At 40.8% G+C, this 12,411-nt stretch overlaps 1 protein-coding gene across 5 annotated transcripts in view; it reads right to left on the bottom strand.

Moving 5' to 3' along the window:
- NFATC1 (nuclear factor of activated T cells 1) overlaps nt 1-12,411 on the bottom strand; it is a 202,191-nt gene that overhangs the window by 125,843 nt on the left and 63,937 nt on the right. The gene's annotated exons all lie outside the window — the stretch shown is intronic.

The following is a 12,411-nucleotide window of genomic DNA, read 5'->3' as shown; positions in this document are numbered from 1 at the left end:
ATAAGGTGAACTCACCACCCTTGTCATTTCAATCTACACTCTACATCTGTATTTCTGTAATTGTAGATATGGACTTGATCCTTACCAACTTCAATGTAAGAAAATATATAATAAAAGACAAGCATGTGAAAAACACAAGGGGTCACAAATCAGTGCAAAATGTGCAATTTTTTTTTTTTTAAAGAGGAACCTTTTAATAAATTTGGCACGTCTCCCAGCAGTCCATGCACCAGAGACTCAAATTTTCAGTTTTCCCTGCTATGCCACACCCCTTGTCTGGACACTTTTGGTAAGTTGTGAGAAAAGTGAAAATTCACAAATTATACCACATGTATGGAATGTGGTATAATTTAAGCCTTGTTATGCCATAACCATTAGATGGATGTGCCTCAAGATCAGCCTAAACCATTAGATGGATGTGCCTCAAGATCAGCCTAAACCATTAGATGGATGTGCCTCAAGATCAGCCTAAACCATTAGATGGATGTCCCTCAAGATCAGCCTAAACCATTAGATGGATGTGCCTCAAGATCAGCCTAAACCATTAGATTGATGTGCCTCAAGATCGGCCTAAACCATTAGGTGGATGGGCCTCAAGATCGGCCTAAACCATTAGATGGATATGCCTCAAGATCGGCCTTAACCATTAGATGGATGTGCCTCAAGATCAGCCTAAACCATTAGATGGATGTGCCTCAAGATCAGCCTAAACCATTAGATGGATGTGCCTCAAGATCAGCCTAAACCATTAGATGGATGTGCCTCAAGATCAGCCTAAACCATTAGATGGATGTGCCTCAAGATCAGCCTAAACCATTAGATGGATGTGCCTCAAGATCGGCCTAAACCATTAGGTGGATGGGCCTCAAGATCGGCCTAAACCATTAGATGGATGTGCCTCAAGATCGGCCTAAACCATTAGATGGATGTGCCTCAAGATCGGCCTAAACCATTAGATGGATGTGCCTGAAGATCGGCCTAAACCAAAAGGTGGATGTGCATCAAGGTCAGTTTTTTTCATGCAGTGACCACTTGTTTCTCTTTAAGGCCTCCTGCACATGACCCTATCTATTTTGCAGGCCTTAAATCAGGGATCTGCAAAATATGGATGCAGTCAGTGTGTATCCCGCAATTTTCATGGGACCCACTTTAAAAAAAGCCTACTCTTGTCCACAAAAAACAACGACATCTGTGTGCTGTTTTGAATGAGCTTGCGTGCGATCTCCAAAAAATGTGGATCGGACATGTGTGCATGATGCATAAGGCCCCTTTCAGACAAGCGAGTTTTCTGCACGGGTGCAATGCGTGATGCGGATGCATTGCACCCGCACTGAATCCGGACCCATTCATTTCAATGAGTCTGTGTATATGAGCGTTGTTTTTCACACATCAGAAAATTGCAGCATGTTCTATATCCTGCGTTTTTCACGCAGCCCTGGCCCCATAGAAGTGGATGGGACTGCGTGAAAAACGCATCGCATCCGCAAGCAAGTGCGGATGCGATGCGTTTTTGACTGATGGTTGCTAAGAGATGTTGTTTGTAAACCTTCAGTTTTTTATCACGCGCGTGAAAAATGCATCAATGCACATTGCACCCCCACGGAAAAAACTGAACAACTGAACGCAATCGCTGACAAAACTGACTGAACTTGCTTGCAAAATGGTGCGAGTTTTCCTAAACGCATCCGGACCTAATCCCTATCGTTCGTGTGAAAGAGGCCTAAGGGTGGGTTCACACATAGGTTTTTGCTTTTGTTTATCTGCACTTTAGTGACTTTTTTTCACCTGCATTTTTGGTGCATTTGTTGCGGTAAAAACACCATTACCAGATGTTACGTAAAATACAACATTTTTATGTAAAATATGAAATAAGGCCATAATCTAGTGACATTTTTGTTATTTAGATGGTATTAATTGTTTTTCTGTTTTTTTTTTCACAAATGCAACATGCTGTGGCTCTTTGGTATTTTCAGGTGTTTTAACATCTCCTTCTCTATAGGGAGAAAACGCCATGAAAAAAACAGCAGTTGGTCAAACACACTGTTTACAAAAAACACACAAAAAAACCTCCATAGAACCTCCACAGAAAAAAAATCTGTAACCCTAAAAAATGCACGCATTTATTCAGGCACTTCTACAGCCCAAAAAACACTAGTAAAATAAAGTACTAGTAAATACAACCTGTACACGATACTTGCGTGGCATCTCACATTGCCTCAGTAACTTGCCTAATGTGTAGAAAAGTATCTCCAGACAATTTAGGTATTGTAACCAGATTTCCTAGAACTACACATATTTGTTTGAAAAAAAACAACAACTTCCTAATTGCTGTAAAATGCATCTCACCACAAATGTGCTTCATGTGTGTCAGGTGTGATCAACAGCTAAGGCCGAGAGCGGTCCGTGGTATGCCGGGCTGGATTCCTTTTCAGAGTAGGAGCGCACGGCGTCATTGGTTGCTATGACGCCGTGCGCTTCATGCCGCCGCTGCACTACAGTAATACACTCGTATAGTGTATTACTGTACAACATAATGGAACAGAACGGAATGCTCCAAAATGCATTCCGTTCCGTTTGGTTGCGTTCTCATACTGGAGAGCAAACCGCAGTAAGCTGTGGTCTTTCCAACATGGGATGCAGAGCAAGACGTCATGACCCACAATGCAAGTCAATGGGGACGGATCCGATTTCTCTCATACAATCTGACACAATAGAAAACGGATCCATCCCCCATTGACTTTCATGACGGATCCGTCTTGGCTATGTTAAAGATAATACAACCGGATCTGTTCATAAAGGATGCAGATGGTTGTACTATCTGTAACGGAAGAGATTTTGCTAAACGCTACTGTGAAAGTATAATTATATAGCCATTACATTACAAGATAGGGTGGCTTCACAGATTTTCTTGCAGAAACTTTGAGACTAAAAATCAGTTCTGTTCATCTGAATGGGGTTGTTTTAGGGGGAAGCACATGGATTTCTGAAAATCTCATCCCAAAGATTGGAACTGATTGTCAGTAGCAGAGAGAGAGAGAGGCTCTAATTAAACGAATGAAGACCGCACTGTTCAGTGGGTCTGTACTGTTAACAACAAAGACCAAATGAACAGACCCCCTTTCAACAGTGCGATATTCGAATGCAGAGCGGCCATGTTGCAACTGTGACATGACCTTGTTGTGCAGTTGTACCGTTATGGGTATTCTCACCATAGACATTTCTGGCATACCACAGGATAGTTGTGGCTCCCATCTCTGACGTGGCAGTTTTTTTGGCTGTTTCCATAACCATATTGGTGAATGGAAAGAGCAGCCACCTCTACATTCATCCGTATGCCATTTGTTTTTGTTTTTTTGCGGATCCATTGTAACAATCCCTAAAACGGACAAGAATAGGACATGTTCTATTTTTTTTCCGGGACTACGGAACGGACATACTGATGCGGAAAGCACATGCATTTTTTGCGGACCCATTGAAATGAATGGGTCCGCATCCTATCTGCAAAAAAAAAACGGAACGGTCACGGAAACAAACCACGTTCGTGTGCATGTAGCCTTATGCACATACTTACCTTATAAACTGATTGCAATGGGTCTAGTACCTGCACATTTCTCCTGCAATTGCCGCTACAGGAAAAGCATGGTGTCGCATGATGCCGTCTACAATACATGATCTTGCTGAGTCTTTGAAAGTGAGCATTGTTGCTTGCAGTAGTTCTCTGTTCTGGCTTAGGCCACTTTCGCATTGCAGTATTTTGGTCAGTATTGTGTGAAAGTGGCTTAGGACTCTGCACACGACCGTGGTTTTTGTCCACTTCCAATCTGCATTTTTTGCGGGTCAGATGCAGACCCAATGATGTCAATGGGGTCACAAAAGATGCAGACAGGACAGTATGTCTGCCCTGCGGCACCAGCAAAAAAATAGAACATGTCCTATTCTTGTCTGTTTCACGGACAAATTTATGACTGTTCTATAGAGGGCTGAACATTCCATTCCGCAAATGCAGCTATGGTCAGGTGCATGAGCCCTACTAAAGGGGCTCCAGATGAAAGAATCCCCATTATGATGTCAATATACGCTAATAAGGCATATGGACATAGGTCAGGGGTGCACAACCTGTGGCCCTTGATACCATTCTGTGCAAAACCCCAACCATCTGGTAACAGGTATGTCTATGTCTTCTGGCTGCTCACATGTATCTTTCATGTATTCCGCCATTAGATGGGAGTCCTAGAAGTGTAACTAGACATTAATGATCAGAAAAAACTTTTTTGGTGCAGCTCCAAATGATCAAGGTATAAATCTTTATTCAAGCGGTTTTAAAATAATCCATACAGGTACACTTGTGTTACGCGTTTCAGACCATAATCAATAAAGGTCCTTCCTCATGACATTAATGATATACACTGTGTGTTCAATATGCCATAAATACAATATTTCAGTTGTTAATACCCCTTTACATATATTTTTTCAGCTCTCATCATTGGTTCAGTCTGATAATGTGGCCCCCAACCAGTCTTTTTTTTCTATAACCTGGTGAAAAACGTAATAAAAAAAATAAAAAACCAATACAGCATTTCTTGCTGAAAAAATGCAAGCCCCAAAAAGAAGGCAGAAGGTTTATGGAAATTAGGAAATGCAGGCCATTCAAGCTTTTTTATTTTTATTTTGTTACTGGCATTTGTTTTTTGTGTCTCTGACATTTTTCTAAAAATGCTTCATATTGAAGCAAAAATGTTTTTTCCAGACACTTTTACATCCCCTTCTCTATAGGGAAAACACCTGAAAAAAGACATTCAAACTTATTAACACAAAAATGCCACTAAAAAAGGCTTTAAAAAGGCATGCAGTATATAAAAAAATGGTAGTGGACTTCATAGAATTTTTTTAATGGTAAAAAAAAGTCCAGAACAAATCTGTGTGGGAAAAAAGACTAAACCAGCAATAGGCTGTTTTTAGACATAGGTTTTTTATAGCGTTCTTTTGCATCTCATTGGTGTTTTTGCATTTATTGCTGCATTTTTTGCTGTAAAAATGGCAGCTTCACATATTAGCTGAAGGTCTATGGGAAATAGGAAATGCAGGACACACAAATATTTTTTTTGCTACTGGTGTTTTTGTTCATTAGGTGGCGTATTTTGTCTTTTTGCCTTCTTTTCAAAAACGCAGCATACTGTAGCTGTGGCGTTTTTTTTAGGTTCTTTACATTTCTTTCTCTATTGGGGGAAAAAGGCTGGCAAGAAAATTAGTTATTTAAAAAAAAACTCCAACATAAAAAAAAAGTGCCCAAAAAAACATATTAGCATATTCTGGCATTTTTTACTGGTAAAATAATGCCAGTGCCAAATTCATCTGTGTAAGGACACAAAAAAAAGCTTTGTTTTTCCGGGGGATGAATACAGAATCCACTCTGTTTTTGGCACTATATATGTGCATATTAAGTACATGTCAACTGGAAACACACAATTGCTCCATGCAGTCATAACACAGCTGACAAAGAAGCAGAGGGTTAATTTGAAAAGGCAGCACTCATGCTCTCAAGTTCAAGCACTGACATGATTGTTCATTTGGGATTCCCTTGGAGTGAGTCATTGTTAGAACAGAGACTCCCTATTGAAGGAGCAGGATAATGCGCTGCCTCTAGAGGGTATAACAGCTGAGATTTTGTCTTGCAAGAGGTATGGATTAATGTCAGACCTGAAGCTAAAACCAGTCTAAAGTGCAATAGTGCACAATCACCTCCAATAACTTTCTCTTCCACTGTAGATTTTTCCTGGCATGTTTGACTGAATGTTTGTTGTGAATAGAAAAGGCTATGAATTGGATCTTCGTGTAAAATCCACTGGTGCAAAGATATGTAGCATTTTCTCTATCTTAGGCCTCATGCACACGACCGTTGTACTGGTCCGCATCCAAGCCGCAGTTTTTGTGGCTCGGGTGCGGACCCATTCACTTCAATGGGGCCGCGAAAGATGCGGACAGCACTCTGTGTGCTGTCCGCATCCGTTGCTCCGTTCTGTGGCCCCGCAAAAAAAATATAACATGTCCTATTCTTGTCCGTCTTGCCGCACAAGAATAGGCATTTCTACAATGGGCCGCCTGTTCCATTCCGCAAATTGCAGAAGGCACACGGGCGGCTTCCGTGTTTTGCAGATCCGCAAAAAACGTAACGGTCGTGTGCATGAGCCTTTACCTGCCATTCATTAATAATAACCGTAACCTGCCAAATTAGCATAATATTAAGAATTAAAGGAAAACTGCATAGTGTAGATTTTTTTTTTGTTGTTTTTCTTTACTGTACCTTGTTCTGCTTTCTCTTTTAATATTGCTTTATTTTACATTAAGACAGAATTCAGAAATGTAAAGTTGCAAATGCATTGTGGGAGCTGAGAAGTCACTCGGATGGATGTGTATATAAGCAATCTGCATACTGATTCCAAGAAGGAACCGGGAGAATTAGACATTCAGTTTGGGTATGAATGTCAAAGACATGTTAGGCTGGAATCACACGCAGCCATTTTGTGCCAGAGTACAGAACCAGCGCTGCAGAGAATGCCACTGAAGAAACTAGCGAGTATATCATTTTTTAATGACATGGTAAGGGTTGTTGACTCTAGTGTGTGAGTGCTCTTGAGATAGGAATACAGATTGTGAGCCCCATTCTAGTTCTGATGTGAATGATGGAAATCTCTATGGAGCACTCTATATAGGCAAAAAGAAATAAACGTATCAAAGATATTTGTAATGCAGCAAAACACAAACTCGTATCCACTGGCATTACATGGGGCGACGACAGTAGAACTGCGAAAGCGCTGTGAGGCAACGCAATCAAGCTGTTTTGCTTAAATTTTTTGGGTACTGATTGAACAACTATAAGCAACCACTTTAAATGGGTATTTACATTGTGCTAATTGTTTTCATTAGCGGGGGACAGGGTTCTGTGCAGTCCCATGAAGCAGCCGTCAAATGTACAGGTCCGGGTGGCTTGCTAGTGCTAAAGGCTGTATTACACCAACAGATTATCTGACAGATTTTTGGTCAGATGGACGTTTACACACACAGATCTTTTGTTATACACACCAACTATTGGTCTGATTGGGCAGAAATTGGTCAGATAATCTCTTCACGTAACACAGCTTCTTACAGTTTCTTAATGGCCAAACAGCATGGTCATTAACAATCAACAAAGAGTTAACACTCCTTTCATTAGCAAGCTGCGTGGACCCGTGGCTTCTGCCCACCTAATGCCCACAGCTGACAGCGCCCTTACGTATCACAAGTCCACAGTTTGTTTTGCCCAAACTACTGTAGATCATTGTAGATTGTGTCAATCGTAAACCAATAAAGGGCAAAAAAAAAAGGAATTTGCATATATTTACATATTTATTTATATTTTTCTAACTTTACTTGTAACATTTTAACAGTTATTAAGACACTTTCAAATAAAGTTAAAGATATTAAGTCATGATTGATGAAAATGAAAATCAGACATCACATAGGACATGACAATAGAACCAGCCCTGTATCACACATGGACCCAGAGATCTCCACATTTGCTCCAGTTGATTCTCTTCAGGCTTGCAGTTCAGTGGGTGCGTTCCTTCTGCTGCCGTTATCTCCCTGTAACTGTACAGCTGGTGGCAGATGAAGGATGGAACTGGGCATGTGCGACCACCTCAGTGAATGCGCACATTACTATACGTATTAAACACCAGGGGTCGCCACTGTAATGAAGTGAAGAGAATACCTCGCAACTGGAGCATTTTGGAACACAAGGTAAATTATAAAAGTAACTCATTTTCCATGCTGAATAATATAAAATAACAATTAATGGTGGCACAACACCTTTAATGTTCTACAAAAGTACAGATTCATTTGAGTTTAGTTTTTTGTAAATCCAAAATAAGATACCCTATCATAAAGGCACAGTGCAATCCGAGATTTGTTGGTCAAGAGAAATACTCCGCTAGAAACTAGTCAAATCCCTATGCTGTTATACCCTAGCAATCCATAGAAAAAGTGAGAAAAATGACTCAAATGAGATAATGCAACATTTACGCAATACAAAAAAGGCAATGAAAATGAATTGTCCTGCAGGAATAAAACGTATAATGTCCCACATCTTTTTTAATATGGCAGCGTGTCTGTGCTCTGTAAACAGTTCCAAACCTCAAGAGTGTCTGTGTTGCAATCCTCTAGGTCCCACTCGTCATGAATACTTGCCACTGTACTATATATGAAACCTTTGTGACTGAACTGGTTAATAAAAGAAGGTAGTGACCACTTTTACTGCCTCCTTTTGGTTAATTACTCACCCACTGCTAGGCTTTTAAGTGTGCTGCTACAGATTATAATTACCCATTAAAATGTTGATTTTCTTTTTGTTATACAACGGCAAAATAGCAAGCGACAACCCTTTGATTCTGCCTACTATGATTATTTTATTTTCTATAGAAGCACTCATTATTTTGCTTCATTTTACTAAGGTGTTTAGAATAATGACTAACCTCCTCTAATTCTATTAGCTGAAGCCCACTAGGAATGTTATTAACTTTTATGTTAATTTTAATTTTCAGAGAACAAATCTCCTTAGTCTTCAGAAGAAAAGCGGAACCCCCAGCAGCTATATGCAGGGTGTCAGGTACCTGCTTCTGTTGTTTTTACTCTTGAAGGTAACAAGAAAACACCCTGCTGTTGGAGATACTGCAGATGGCTAATTAACTAAAATTACTATTATTATATTTTTTTATTTCAATTGCATTTAAGTGGCTGCGCGCAAAATACAATTAAAACAAGACTTACTGTAGAATGATGCATCGCCATTGGATACTCGAACATTTTTTTGTCTAACATTAATTGGCATTACAACTCAAGTCCAGGATATTTAAAAGGCCATTGTTTTAAAAGACCAGACCTAGAGCTCAACTAAGGAAGTCCTCACCTCGGCTCCTTTATTTTGGCTTTAATGCCTGTTGAGTGGGCTGAATGGAAGGCTGTTCCAGAATAGGCTTACTTAATTATAACACAATATAATTATTCACAATATATGTTTTCACAAACCACTTAATAGCATCACACCGCTCAAAACAATTTGAAAAGTTCAGACTGAGAAGAATTTATGTAAATTATGTACAATAAAACATGTCTATTAAACAGCTATTTGAAACAAGTGTTAGGACCAAAATATACAAAAGACGCTGGAGCAAAGTAAGTGCTAACAATGTCACGAAATATTCACAAACATGTTATCTTAGCATTGCCTTATTTAATATGAAAAAAATACAAACAATGTAGAAAGATTTCAACACTTTCCATTTGGCAATATACTATCTAAACCAAGCCGACAATGAAAACAAGCAGAGCACAACTGCTGATCAATGTATATACTATGTCTGCTGAGGTGATGAAATACTCAGTGCAACAATGTAACCGGATTAATAGCAAACAATAGGGAGATGCATATATATGAAACAGAGATATATACAGTGAGGGACAGAAGTATTTGAACACCCTGCGATTTTGCAAGTTCTCCCACTTAGAAATAATGGAGGGGTCTGAAATTTACATCGTAGGTGCATTCCCACTCTGAGAGACCGAATAAATAAATAAAAAAATTGGAAATCACATTGTATGATTTTTAAAGAATGTATTTGTCTTGCACCGCTGAACATAAGTATTTGAACACCTGAGAAACAGCAAGAATTCTGTCTCTCAAAGACCTGTTACTGTGCCTTTAAAAAGTCCACCTCTACTCCACTCATTAATCTAACTTAGTAGCACTTGTCTGAGGTGTTTAAAGACACCTGTCCACCCCACAGTCAGTCAGACGCCAACTACTACCATGGGCAAGACCAAAGAGCTGTCAAAAGACACCAGAGACAAAATTGTGGACCTCCACAAGGCTGGAAAGGGCTACGGGGCAATTGCCAAGCAGCTCGGTGAAAATAGATTAACTGTTGGAGCAATTGTTAGAAAATGGAAGAGGCTAAAGGCGACTGTCAGTCTCCCTCGGACTGGGGCTCCATGCAAGATCTCACCTGGTGGGATATCACTGATGATAAGAAATGCGAGGAATCAGCCCAGAATTACAAGGGAGGAGCTGGTCAATGACATGAAGAGAGCTGGGACCACAGTTTCAAAAGTCACTGTCGGTAGAACACTACGCTGTCATGGTTTCAAATCATGCATTGTACGGAAGGTTCCCCTGCTCAAGTCATCACATGTCCAGGCCCGTCTGCAATTTGCCAATGACCATCTGAATGATCCAGAGGAGGCATGGGAGAAAGTCATGTGGTCAGATGAGACCAAAGTAGAACTTTTTGGTCTAAACTTCACTCGTCGTGTTTGGAGGAAAAAGAAGGATGAGTTGCATCCCAAGAACACCATCCCTACTGTGAAGCATGGGGGTGGTAACATCATGCTTTGGGGGTGCTTTTCTATGAAGGGGACAGGACGACTGCACTGTATTAAGGAGAGGATGAATGGGGCCCTTTATTATGAGATTTTGAGCAACAACCTCCTTCCCTCAGTCAGAGCATTGAAGATGGGTCGTGGCTGGGTCTTCCAACATGACAACGACCCGAAGCACACAGCCATGATAACCAAGAAGTGGCTCCGTAAGAAGCATATCAAGGTTCTGGAGTGGCCTAGCCAGTCCCCAGACCTAAATCCAATAGAATATCTTTGGAGGGAGCTGAAACTCTGTGTTGCTCAGCGACAGCCCCAAAACCTGACAGATCTAGAGGAGATCTGTGTGGAGGACTGGGCCAAAATCCCTGTTGCAGTGTGTGCAAACCTGGTCAAGAACTACAGGAAATGTTTGACCTCTGTAATTGCAAACAAAGGCTTCTTTACCAAATATTAACACTGATTTTCTCAGGTGTTCAAATACTTATGTTCAGCAGTGCAAGACAAATAAATTCTTTAAAAATCATACAATGATTTTTTTTTATTCTGTTTCTCAGAGTGGGAAGGCACCTACAATGTGAATTTCAGACCCCTTCATGATTTCTAAGTGGGAGAACTTGCAAAATCGCAGGGTGTTCAAATACTTCTGTTCCTCACTGTAGATAGATAAGATAGAAAATTCCATGGCCACAATTAGTATATGGAAAAGTATAAACAGCTATCCAAATGTACTGTAGTTAACTATAAGAACTGTAGCATAGTTAGAGATCCAAAGTAAAGGCCGACCACAGACAAAGCATCCTGTTGGCAGTGCCACCATTAACCTTAACCTAATGCATATGGGACTGTTCAAACCAGAAAGGGCTTATCCATCCTTTTAAAACTGATGTCCTATCTTAAAGAGGTGGTGCAGTGATGTAATATTGATGACCTATCCTCAGGATACATTATTAATATCAAACCGGCTGCGGTCCTACTCCCGGCACCCCCGCCCATCAGCTGTTTGACTTGGTGGCTATGCTTATGCGAGAGCCACTTCCACTTCCATTACCTGTGCGTTGTCTCCTGTAGAGGCACTGTAATGTAATTACAACTGGGAGATCGCATGCAGGTGATTTTGAAACAGAAGCAGTGCTCAAACGAGTGTCGCTACCTCTTCAAACAGCTGATCAGCGGGGATGCAGAGAGTTGGACCCCAACCTGTCTGGAATTGATGACCTATCCTGAGGGCAGGTCATCACTATTAAACCACTGCACAACCCCTTTAATCAATATTAGATCATTAGGCTCCAGCTTCTGGTAATTCTACTGATCAGGTGCAGTAAAGCTGCAACACACAAAAGAACAGCATTCTGCGCATGAACAGTGTCTGGACTGATATAAACAGAAGAGGCTGCAGCGGTTGCCTTAGCATCGCAGTTCCTTCAGCTAATCAGTAAAGATGCCAAGAGGCAAAACCCCCTGATCTAATGTTGATCGCCCACCCTAAGGATAGATCATCCATATTAAATGGCTGGATAACCCCTTTAACAAAGTCTCTGGTTGTCTATGAGTGCATGGTAGAAACTGTGGTACAATGTTCCAAGCTATCAACTTGGACTGAGTTTCAAATTGGTATTTGTGCAGCAGTGACCATTAATAACAGCAGCAGAAGAAAAAGAAAGGGATAGCTTGAATCACATGATGCCATGGGCGGACTGGCCATGGACCCTACAAGGAAGTCTCCTGGTGTGCAGATGCTCAGAAGGCCACCCAAGCCCTCCTTTCGGCTGCCATCCAGGTACATATGTAATGTTCCCAGTCATAATTAATGTAGGCAGCATTTTGTGCTGCACTGTGGTGTTTGGTTCTGCTGAGGCAGTATTTTATGCTGCATTTTGTTCTGCACTACGGTATTGCTGGCCCAGCCTACTTCTGTTGTCCCGTCTTCTGTCAGTTTGGAGCCACCTACAACATGGGGCCACTTTTAGTTTTTTTTCCAGGACTATTTTAAGTTCCTAGTCC

Source organism: Bufo bufo, chromosome 5, assembly GCF_905171765.1.
Source record: "Bufo bufo chromosome 5, aBufBuf1.1, whole genome shotgun sequence".
Classification (NCBI taxonomy): Eukaryota; Metazoa; Chordata; class Amphibia; order Anura; family Bufonidae; genus Bufo; species Bufo bufo.
This window is presented reverse-complemented; position numbering and strand designations above follow the sequence as displayed.